This window comes from Podarcis gaigeae, assembly GCF_964106915.1.
Source record: "Podarcis gaigeae genome assembly, chromosome: 2".
NCBI classification, from domain to species: Eukaryota; Metazoa; Chordata; class Lepidosauria; order Squamata; family Lacertidae; genus Podarcis; species Podarcis gaigeae.
The window spans coordinates 70,893,827-70,906,404 of record NC_139679.1 but is presented as its reverse complement, the minus strand read 5'-3'; the positions used below and the strand labels follow the sequence as shown (position 1 = coordinate 70,906,404).

Genomic DNA, 12,578 nt, shown 5'->3' with positions numbered 1-12,578 from the left:
ATGACTGTATGGTTGAGAAGCTGAGGGAGAGAGGCCTCTTATAGCCCAAATGCTCTTTACCAATTTAAGGTGGTTTTAACCCAGAAGCTGTGTACTGATGCAGCCAGTGACATTTGGCTGTAAATGGTTAAAATCAGCCTTGACCGTTGGACTCCTCTGTCATGCGGTCATAGAGAGTAGTGTGTGGGCAGCGAGCAGGCAACATAAGCCAGAGTTACTATATTCAGAAAAGATATATAGAAACAGAACAAAGAACCTCCACTTCTCTCATATGCCTACATTGATTTTTTTAAAAAACAACAACATACCTTTGAATGACTGGTAATGGCCATTTGAATGCATAGGTTGCTTTGAAATGGTCATAGGAACACATACCAGTTTTCCAAATTGCTATTAGAATTCCCAGGCCTTCTCTCTCTCTCTCTCTCTCTCTCTCTCTCTCTCTCTCACACACACACACACACACACACACACACACACACACCTGACTCATTCCATATTTGCCTGTGGTGCAACTGTAGCAGTGAAAATAATTACAAAAGCAAAGCCACAACATCAGTGGGGCCTTTTCACTTTGTCAGGTGATCATGGCTCCTTAATTACAGCTCTCCCTCTCTGACTTTCTCTTCCTGTTGATCTCTTTCTAGGTTGTCAACAAATTCTGCACCCTCTACCTTTAGTTCATCTGAAGAGCAGAGGTTTTCTTCTCCTCTGCTGCCATTCAGAACAGCTGGTGGGCAGATGGGAACACTCTAGAATCATTAGCTTGTAGAGTTGGAAGGGACCCTGAGGGCCATCTAGTCTAACCCCCTGCAAAGCAGGAATGTCAACTAAAGCATCCATGACAGAGGGCCATCCAACCTCTGCTTACAAACCTCCAGCGGAGAGTCCACCAGCTAATGATGACCAATCACTGTGGAAACCTCAGAACAGAGTGCCCCTTCCGGTTTTATGAAGCGTCCCAACTGCTTCTCAGTGTTTCTGAAAGGCGACAGCGAAGGAAGAGCTCATACTGAAGGAAAGTTCTCCTTCTCCACTATCTGACTTCTCCTAGCTTTCCTGGCAGTAACCTACCATGAAATTGAGGACACTGCACATCACTTAGGCCCCCAGGGCCACTGATACGCTACACAGATAGCAAGGCTTACAGTGATGCACCAGGCAACAATGTACACCCTTGCAAAGAACATACCTTCACATATGGAAGCTTCCATAAGCACACACCGTAATAATACATATTCAATTGCATGTTCTGAACCACATATCATTCACATGTAAAGTTATAAACCATACCCCCATGTTTTGAACAATACATGAAGTTATCAATGACAAAAACATAGGTCCAACTCAACTGTGCGTATTAAGCAAATACATATTAATTTTTCATGCACAATGCCATTGAAAATGCATGAACCCATTTCATTTACTCAAAACCCAAACCAACTACAAGCAAAGGGAATTTTTACAAGCATGCATCAGAACAGCAGGTGCTATTCAAGTTCCTGACACTGGTGGCATAGTCCTGGCAAGACATCCTGTGGTCAGCTTATCTCTTTTTCTACTTTGTTCATGTAGGATAGTGTCCATTATCTCTGGGATGTGTGACTTTACTGGTCAGCCAATACACACTATAATCTCATAATCATATATCAAGGCAATTATCATTTTATTTTCTACTTGGTACCATTGCTAGTTGAACCACTGTCGCATCACAGGATTTCCTGTGCTGTCACGATGCTATGCTCTATAAACTAAAAGTTTAGCTTAGTCTTACACAATTGCTATCACTGGAGCATCTGATCAAAACATATACATGGAAAGTCTTCTCGTCAAATCCCTCCACAAACACTTTTAAAAGTGTTGTGCAAAACACCAGTCTCCTAACCTCAGCCACTCATCTGCAGCTCCTTAGAAAAAGATACTAGGGCTCCTCAGAAGGTTGCTGTAAGAACTATAGAGATAGCACTACATGAATGCTACGTAGTACAGGAGGATTGCATCTTACACACTTTTAACTTGCGCAATTTCAACCATACAACTACAAGGTTGAAGGTTTGCTTGTTTAAATCCTGCAAGTTCAATGCAAGCAAGGTTTTTCCTGTAAGGAAAGAGCTTTTAAGCTCTCTGCCTTGCTTGGGGTGGGGGGCAAGGTTCACTCAGCATGCGGCCTCTGGGATGCCACTGCTGTCACCTGGAGCGCAGCAGCTGGAGGAACAGACCAGAGATATTATAACCTTCTCAGCCAATGGAGGGATGGGGAGGATTCAGTCCCTCCTGTTGCCAGGCAAATTTTAGTAACAGCAGCAATCCTTGCTCCTCTGCTTATTGAGTATGTAATTGATGCAGTGATGGGACTGACAGTGAAATCTGATTGTTTGAAGAAATCTTCATTGTAAAGAAGTCTATGTGGGATACTTTCCATCTTGTTTACCTGTGTCCCATATTACCTCAAGCTGCCTCCATCAACTATATTTGAAATTCTGCCACATTTCTGACTGTGGAACTCAAATCTTCAGGTGTCTGGATTTCAGTGAGCAAACATTTAACACCCAAGGAAGGCTATAACTTGCTGTCTTAGAAGTTTTTGTTCAGCCACTCTGGAACTTCGTTGCTGTGGGCAGGATGCTGTTATCAGAAGGCCACAGTGACAATGCAGTCCTCTTTGGCATTTTCACTATTAAATCCAAATTGTTGCATGTGCCACTCTTACCTGTCAATGGCTGGCATGTGGGTTTGCACTGCAGAGATGCAGAAGTAGAGAGTTGTCTTATCTGCATTTACAGACGTCTGTACCCAAAGTCTAGGCTGTGTGTCACTTATTTATTTATTTATTGCATTTATATCCCACCTTTTTCTCTAAGAAGCTCAAGGTGGTGTACACTGTTCTTCTATGCTTCATTTAATCCCTACAACAACCCTGTAAGGTAGGTTAAGCTGAGAAGCAGTGATTGGCCCAAGGTCACCCGGTGAGCTTCATGGCTGAGTGGGGATTTGAACCCTAGTCTCCCAGGTTGTAGTCTAACACTTTAACCACTACACCACCGCACTTCATTTCCCACCCCTATCTCGGCATTGTAGACATAACCTTGCCACTGTGTGCAACTGTCCCTCTGAGTAATACCCTATTGTAGATCCCCAAGACTGTGATTTCTCAGCTTATAAGAACAACTCGTTACTTTTGCTAGAGTTATTTCATAACATTATTTTTCTCTCCAAGCCCGACGAACCAGCCTGAACTCCAGAGGAGTCAGGAATTAAACTGCCATGCTGTGTTTTAAAACTGTTGGAATCCCTGGCCGTTATCCCTGGAAGGCATGGAGACAAGTTTTGTAGCCAGGTTGTATTTCCTTTTAACATGTAATTGGGCCTTTGAACTCTCACACAACAGCCCAGCCATGGACTGGCCCGACCAGTTTATACTCAGAGGGTCATTGTTCTGAGTCATTAAGAGATATCTCCGGGCCTGGCTCACTACCCACCCACATCCTGCCATACAAAAGAGGGCAGAGCATAAACAAAGGCACCCTCTTAATGGAACAACTGTGTGACATTAAAGAGCCAAATGTTTCAAACACAGTACCTGCTGCCTTCGGTCACAGAGGTGAAATACAACGTCTGGCCACATTCAGCTTTTGCAATACGTGCATATTTATAGGATGAGTTCAACTTCCAGTATCTGGAGCAGAGCTGAGCTGGGGTATCGGAAATCGGCTATGCAATTTCTGCACATGCAGAATGTTGCTGACAGCCTCTGCTATACAACCCCACCTCTAGCAGAGAAATGACTGATCAGGCAAACTTGAAAGGATGGGAAAACAAACTCACATCTCATTCCGTTATCAATTCTGTTCATGCAGAATCCTATTGTCTGTGCCGTCCTCCGCCCTTCATGGGCTTATCGGAGGAGGCAGGTATGAACTCGGAGGAGGCAGGTATGAACCAACCACCAGCCCTTCTAGACCAGTATTGCCTCCTCTGAAAGACAGCAGTTCTCCAAAGTCTTCCTGCAGATATCTGTACCAGCTGCAGATCTGGGATCCTCTAAATGGAAGATGTCACAGACTGAAACTGGGACCTCCTGCAAGCAAAATACTATATATGTTGTACCACTGTGCCATGGTCCCTCCACGTGGAAGAGGAGGGGATAAAGTAGGCTCATTTGTCTTCTTTCAGTTACTTACAACGTTACAATTAGCAGAGAATCCCCCTGAAATGCCTGAGAAACTTCTTTTCACCCTACACCTAAAAACCGACCTCATTTTTATCATTACCTTCTTCTGCCCATTCTTGAAAGCAAGGCATTGGACATATAAAATTAAGATTAGGACAAAAGCAGAGCAGATCTACCTCTGTGACCTCTGCAACCTGAGTCTTTCTAACCAGGAACATTTCAGAAGAGATTCAAAGAACCCCAGGCCACTAAGCTGAGTCAGGATTTACAACGAAACAACTTGTGTGCACAGCAGACTGCAGTCTAAGGGCAAAGGTATCCCTAGAATTGTGTAATTTTTATTGCCACTTTGGTTTTTGTCTGCTGAGCTACCCCAAAATAGTTTCCACTAATGCAAAAACCTGATGAAATCTAAGGGTCCTGATCTATCTAACAGTAGTCATAGCCTATCCAATTAAACCTAATGGAACAAGAAAGTAAGAACTATCCCAACTCAGGCCATTTAGCGATAATAAAAATAGATACCCTCCACACCTGCTTAATACAGTGGTACCTCGGGTTAAGAACTTAATTCGTTCTGGAGGCCCCTTCTTAACCTGAAACTGTTCTTAACCTGAAGTACCACTTTAGCTAATGGGGCCTCCCGCTGCCACCACGCCACCACCGCATGATTTCTGTTCTCATCCTGAAGCAAAGTTCTTAACCTGAAGTACTATTTCAGGGTTAGTGGAGTCTGTAACCTGAAGAGTCTGTAACCCGAGGTAGCACTGTAGTCTAACTGGGTACAGTGGCAGACTTTGGGCTTTAAAATTTAAGCGGTGCCCTGTGTGAGGCCAAAATTTGCCACCACCACCCCACCTCTTGCCTTCTGTTGCTCATCATTGTTGCAGCAAACCCTGTGGTGTCCTCTCGGCCCAGTGAGGGCAAACCAGTTGCACTCCCCTAAATCCACCTCTGCTGGCTAGAGCATGGATTAACAAATATGCACACACATGGTTTGGTCCTTTGCAATGGCTCCCTATAATATATTGGGACCTTTCTTAGGTTACCCAACACCACACCAAATATTTTAGCCACTTCAAGTTGTTAGTTGGGCTCTTGTGTCTTTGTGCTCAGAGTCATACTTCTTGTAAAACAGGTCTCACCTTGAGGAAAAAGTGACAACTTTCTGGGTATCAAACTGTGTCTGCAGCTTTTTGGAGTTGCACAATCTATAGACTGGCCCTTCTCAGTACACTCATACCTCGGGATAAATATGCTTCAGGATAAGTATTTTTGGGTTGTGCTCCACGGCCACCCGGAAGTAACGGAGCGCATTACTTCTGGGTTTCTCCACTCGCGCATACGCAGACAGTCAAAATGACGCCACGCGCATGCAGGGAAGCAGCAAAACGCGACCCACGCACATGCAGACGTGCAGTCGCTTCTTACGTTCTATTCAGGATGTGAACAGGGCTCCGGAACAGATCCCGTTCGCATCCTGAGGTACCACTGTATTTTCCTGTGTCATTAGAAACCTTGAATAAAGGCTGGGAATTAAGTCCATGGGAATTAAGTGTAGCTGAGACCTCCTGAAATGATGAGCTGGTTGTTGGATCAAACAAAAACAACGGAGACTTGGATTGGTTAAGGGTTCCTAAACCAGGGATTCCATCTTACATAGCTAGAAATTCCATGCAAAGTATGACATTTTCATACACATTAAATTAATGTGTTGCATAGAACAGTTATCATTTTGCAACCTTAACACAGTGCTGGACAGAGGATTGTGTTGAAGACAACTGAAGAATGTCTGGGAAGGGTACTTCACATGTTGCAGCTTTAAGATGTACACTTATACACCATCTCCAGCTTGCTCACAATTTTGTGACATTTTAGTTAGCCCTCATAAATTTATTCCTCTACGGTGATTTTGGTATTCCTCCCACCCATTGATCAACATGGCTACCTACATCTAAAGCTGTAATACCTGATGCCAGTTTTTTAAACTCCAAGGAAATATACCAGGGCAGTCTGCCAAGGGTTTTGTATGCTCTTAATTGCTACAGTTTTAGCAGGTACACAACAAAGGTCTAAAACATGTACCAATTAAAATCACAATAAGCAAAGCAGCCCTCAGAGAGGAAAGGGGAAGGAGATTGTGGGGAAGGCAAAGTAGGAAGCCTTCTGTCTTTTACTGGGCTACCTTAAGTGAAGGATTTTATAAACCCAAAAGCTTGCACATTCCCCAGTAATACTATCTGCATTTCTTGCAAATGATCAGCCTCTCCTTCCCTGGGGTCAGCCCAGCAACAGGACAAACACCTTCCCTACCTCCCAATGCTTTGTCAGCAGGTGGGACATCTAGGATGGAATCGGAGGGCTGATCATCTGCATCTGTCATTCTTGTCCATTCCTGCTCTCTGTGTGATTCAAATGGCTGGGCTTTATCTGGCAAACAGATGAATGACTAGGAAGGAATGTTTATGGGTGAGGGGAGATAAGCAACTGCATTCTCCAACCTTGCCCAGACCTGCTGAGAAGTAGTGGCCAAATCCTCTCTCACCTGCCAGCAACTCAGTAATGTTTCCAGTTCAAATACAGCAGCCTTTTAGTTTGAGCAATGAAAGAATGCACTTATTCCATCACACCTTTGTCCCTGGTGTAAGAATCTTGCATTTGCACTCCACAGAGTAGAGAACCCATGCAACACCACAAGCTACGCACAAAGGCTCATTTTCCTCACAATGTGTCAGGCAACAGCTCCCTTGTTTAGGACAAAGACCTAGTGAAGTCCATAATACGAAAAGCAATTTCACAAATGCTGTTTAAAGCACTTTTGAATCTTGCTCGCACTGTATGAAAGTCAAAAATACATTTTTAAATGTGCCGGTATCAGGTTTTTTAATCAATTTACAGCCATACAGGAAAGTGGGTTTCAAATAACATTTCAAACTTCCTGCATCTTTCCAAAGAAATTGACAATACAGTGGTATCTCGGGTTAAGTACTTAATTTGTTCCAGAGGTCCGTTCTTAACCTGAAGCAGCACTTTAGCTAATGGTGCTCTGCACTGCTGGAGCACGATTTCTGTTCCCATCCTGAAGCAAAGTTCTTAACCCGAGGTACTATTTCTGGGTTAGCGAAGTCTGTAACCTGTAGCGTATGTAACCTGAAGCGTATGTAACCCAAAGTACCACTGTAATTATTATTATTATTATTATTATTATTATTATTATTATTATTAATACCCTGGAGTTTCCCCAGCCACTCCAGGCGGCTCCCAATCAAGTGGTAAAAACAATACAGCATCAAGTATTAAAAACTTCCCTAAACAGGGCTGCCTTCAGATGTCTTTTAAAGAGAAGATAGCTGCTTATTTCCTTCACATCTGAAGGGAGGGTGTTCCACAGAGCAGGCGCCACTACCGAGAAGGCCCTCTGTCTGGTACCCTGTAACCTCACTTCTTGCAATGAGGGAACCACCAAAAGGCCCTAGGCGCTGGATCTCAGGCTGAATGATGGGGATGGAGACGCTCCTTCAGGTATACAGGACCGAGGCCGTTTAGGGCTTTAAAGGTCAGCACCAAAACTTTGAATTGTGCTCGGAAACGTGGACCGGTGTTATGTGGTCTTGGCAGCCGCCCCCAGTCACCAGTCTAGCTGCCGCATTCTAGATTAATTGCAGTTTCCGGGTCACCTTCAAAGGTAGCCCCACGTAGAACACATTGCAGTAGTCCAAGTGGGAGATAACTAGAGCATGCCCCACTCTGGCAAGACAGTCCGCAGGCAGGTAGGGTCTCAGCCTGCATACCAGGTGGAGTTGGTAGACAGCTGCCCTGGACACAGAATTAACCTGCACCTCCATGGACAGCTGTGAGTCCCAAATGACTCCCAGGCTGCACACCTGGTCCTTCAGGGGCACAGTTACCCCATTCAGGACCAGGGAGTCCCCCACACCCACCTGCCCCGTCCCCCCAAAACAGTACTTCTGTCTTGTCAGGATTCAACCTCAATCTGTTAGCCACCATCCATCCTCCAACCGCCTCCAGGCACTCACACAGGACCTTTACTGCCTTCACTGGTTCTGATTTAAAAGAGAGGTAGAGCTGGGTGTCATCTGCATACTGATGAACACCCAGCCCAAACCCCCTGGTGATCTCTCCCAGCGGCTTCATATACATATTAAAAAGCATGGGGTAGAGGACGGAACCCTGAGGCACCCCACAAGTGAGAGCCCAGGGGTCTGAACAATCATCCCCCAACACCACTTTCTGGACATGGCCCAGGAGGAAGGAGCGGAACCACTGTATAACAGTGCCCCCAGCTCCCAGCCCCTCTAGACGGTCCGGAAGGATGTTATGGTCGATGGTGTCAAAGGCCGCTGAAAGATCCAGCAGAACTAGGAAGCAGCTCTCACCTTTGTCCCTAGCTCGCCAGAGATCATCGACCAGTCCCATGATGAGGCCTGATTCCCGACTGGAAGGGATCCAAATGGTCCACATCCTCCAGGCGTGCTTGGGGTTGTTCAGCAACCACCCTCTCAATCACCTTGCCCAAGAATAGATGATTTGAGGGGGGGCCGCCAGGGGGCGCATTGGAAGATGGCCGACAATAACATCTCTCTGACCCACACGAGGTAATTAAGAGGCTGATATGGGAGTATGCAGCCTCCCTTCGTTGCCCCAAGGGAATGGGGAACGCTGCCTTGCCTGCTGTGTCCATAATTCACCCCCGGATTCGAAAGAAGGGGGTGAGGGCACTAGGCACAAAGCCCTCGGGTGGGGTCCCGCTCTCCCAGACGCTGCCTCTGATAGCGCACTGGCTGCATCAGCTCAAAATATATAATTGGAAAAGAAGCAAATGCACATATTTCAAGTGAAGAACGGGAGTGAAGACTGCTAACTGAAGTGACCTCTGTGAAACGAGAGTGACGGGTTGGATTTAACGGAATACAACATGAAGAAAATACACTAGGTTCAGTATGCCGGAGCGGGACTGGATTGGGGGGGGGAACTTTTTTTATTTTCTTCTATGTGATTAAGCAATAACCCCTCTCCAAAAAGAACCGTCGCATAACCAACCTAAGCAGGATGATTAAAAACTGTGTGGAAATGATTTACTACCAAAAGTTTGGCTTGTGAGATCGAGAAAAAGAACAAGGGCTTTTGATGGCACAGCAACAAAAAGGGAGTCGCCATTTTGACAGGTCCTGTCGAAAGATTCATGACCGGGAGGAGGAAGCTTTGTTTTCATATTGGATTCCTGGTAGAACCTCCTCGAGGACTGAGAAAGAGGGACAGACCTGTGAAAAGTTAACGAGTAGACAGCAAGAATGTTTTTCTTTATGGAAGTGATGAAATACGGTAGCTGTCTGAAATATGACTCTTGGACGAACGGAAAAATCCACACAGGAATACAAATTTGTTTCAACCCGCTTATGGAGACTATCAGAGGCCACAAAGACAAAGAGAAAGGAAAAATATATGAAAACAACTAGAAGAGATGTGGAAAACAGCAAGAAAGGATTGGACAGAATTGTGAACATTATTTGGACAGATTTGTGGACTTTTAAAGCAGCAGCAACAAGAGGATTGGATCCCTTTCAGAACTTGAAATATGGGTACCCCCCAAAAAAAAATTAAAATTAGGCTCTGTAATTCGGAATTTATGTGATTTGATTTGATTTGATTTGATTGGTCTGTTAATAAAAATTATTTTTAAAAAAATAGATGATTTGAGACTGGGAGATAGTTGGCCATTATGGCCAGGTCTAAAGATGTTTTTTTAAGAAGCTGTTTAATGACCGCCTCTTTCAGCAGGTCTGGGAAGGCTCCCTCGCAGAGGGAAGCATTCACCACCCCATGGATCCCATCACTCAGCGCTTCCCGGCTTGCTTTTATCAGCCAGGATGGACAAGGATCAAGAAGACAGGTGGTTGGTTTCACTCGTCCAAGCAGCCTGTCCACATCCTCGGAGGTAAGAAATTGAAATTGATCCCATATAACATGACTAGACAGGATAGGTGTGTGGCATGGCTCTCTTTCCTACTTCCCCCTCCTTTTGCACGACTGCGAGCATCAGTGGCATCATCAACCCTTGCTGGAATCCAGTGAAATTGGCAAGGTCTACTTAATGGTTGTTGATGTGCACCAGCACTGTTGTTCACATATCCATCTTTTTTCAAGGAAAGACACAGGCATATTATGGCTTCAGTCCTATACCCATGGAAAACAAGGGAACTTGGTTCTGCATCTATAGGATTGCACTCTAAATTGACAAGGTTTCCCCTTGAACTCGCCAGTTCCACTGATAAGTTACATTAGCCTTTGCCAACCTGGTGCTATGAACTTTCAGCATCCCTAACTATTGGCAATGATGGCTGGGGCTGATGGGAGACGTAGTCCTGGATGGTACAACACTGGCAAAGGGAGAGTCACAGATGGTCAAAATGAGAAGACCTTTTCTCTAACCTTGTCGGTTTCTCTAGACTAGAGGGAAGAGGGTGGTGGCAAACAAAATCCTACTGAGATGGGAAGAGTGCAGAAAGAGGAGGGGGGAAATTTCACATTATCACCAGCCACACTGTGCTGTTATTGTGTCTGTGTCTAGTCACAGGGCAATGTGGGGCACTATCCAAAGCAGGCAAGTCGGGGGGTGTCAACTCCTGTAATAGCTAGAGTGGGAGAGAGGCATTTAAAATTGGGGGGGGGGGAAATAACTTGTGAGTGGTTGTAATGTACATTAATTGAAGCAGGGGAAGATTGTCAAACGATAAAAACACTTCAAAATGCAATGTGACTTCAGCTTAATTTATTCCAGGAATACTTTACAAATTATATAATGTGATGTAGTGGCTAGAGCACTGTGGTTTAGATGTGCTTTGAATCCCTGCTCAAGCTTTATACCAAACTTGGAGACTTTGGGCAAGTGGCTCTCCCTCAGCCTAGGCAACCTCAAAGGGTTGTGAGAACAAAGTTACATGTTAAAATGACCTGTGACTCATGGGTGTAGCGAGGATTTTTGTTAGGGGGAACAGGTCTTTTGTTAGGGGGGGCAGAGCCTCAGTTTGCTATGTATTTTTTATTGATTTTTATTGATTGGGGGCAGCTGCCCCTCCCTGCCCCCTCTTGGCTACTCCAATGCTGTGACTGGAGCTCCTGTCTTGTAGCCATTGTAGCACTAGGTACCTCCTTCTGCAAGCACAAAGATTTATTAATATATTCTGTATTCCCCACCCCCCAGCCCTCCAGAGCAAATTTGAGGTGGGGTGCACAGGGCAGTGGTGGGTAGGTAGTTATGTTGCACATGTACAAATCTTCCTGCTAAAGGAATGAGTGCGTTGGATACTGCCCCCTGTTGCTTTTTGAATTGTAGCTGTGGGGTGCTGCTAATTTATTTGAAGCCCCACATTGGTAGAATGGGTGTTTAACTCCCCCTGCCCTACATTTTCCTAATCAAAATTTTATCCCAGCTGCTTTTGGCCCCACAAGGTGGACATGGAAATATAAAGTCACCTGAATCTCGAAATGTGCTTTGTAGGAAAAACTCAAGAGCAATAGATACCACAGCCTGCTTGCTGATCCTCTTTCTGCCTGGCAATAAAGGAGACAACAGTAGTGGTGAGGAGGAAGAGAACTGCAGTGAGAAAGTAGTTTCAGAGGGAGAAGGGCCCACAAAAAGAGTTTTGCCCAAGAGCATATGAAACCTGGAGCCAGTTTGGTTTACACTGTGCCTCCACCTATGCCCAGACTAGATATCAATAAGTAAATGCAAATATTACAAAACATCAATAAGTCTCCAGTAATTTCCTTCCAAAGCAAACTGAACCTGGGCAAGTACCACACTCCTGGAACTTTTCACCACGTGGAGAAGAGGGGTGAGCATAACAATATTCTATGCTCTGCATACGGTTCTGATGACCTGTAACTTGCCCTAGATCTTTTACCTTCATAGTAAGCCAAACGTGCACACAACATAGATTGCTGCTGCCTTGTCCTCCTCTCTTTCTGAAATGTCCGGTACAAAACTGCCAGCTGACCATTTTTTCTGCCACCCTCATCCACTTTTATATGTAGCTCAGCACCACCATTAGATAATGGCCAATTAAATGGATGTGTGCAATGCCGACAAACAGTGGTCTCAACCCTACCATGCCTCCTTTGGAAAGTGAGACTGCTCTACTAAAGGCTACACAAGCACTATTCTGTAGCAGAAAAGGTTTTCACTTCACCCAATGTATAGCGGAGGGCCCTGGTGCTCCTGCCGCATGGTCATGAAATGGTCACTACTATACTGTAGTGACCTTATAGAATAGCTTAGCTGATGGAACAGAGCAAAGATTGCTATTCATACTCAGGAGCATCATCACCTGTTAGACAATAGAGATATCCCTCACTCATGCTTCGTACAATGGTTAGCTCAGTTCTG

General features: G+C 45.0%; 1 long non-coding RNA gene across 1 annotated transcript; it reads right to left on the bottom strand.

Annotated features, from left to right (window-relative positions):
- Positions 1–826: 826 nt before the first annotated feature.
- Positions 827–11,746, bottom strand: LOC310838768. The gene is made up of 4 exons (XR_014561156.1): positions 11,666–11,746; positions 5,661–5,755; positions 5,317–5,398; positions 827–2,738 (listed from the first exon to the last, which is right to left on the bottom strand). It is a non-coding gene; the product is annotated as an uncharacterized lncRNA (long non-coding RNA).
- Positions 11,747–12,578: the final 832 nt, after the last annotated feature.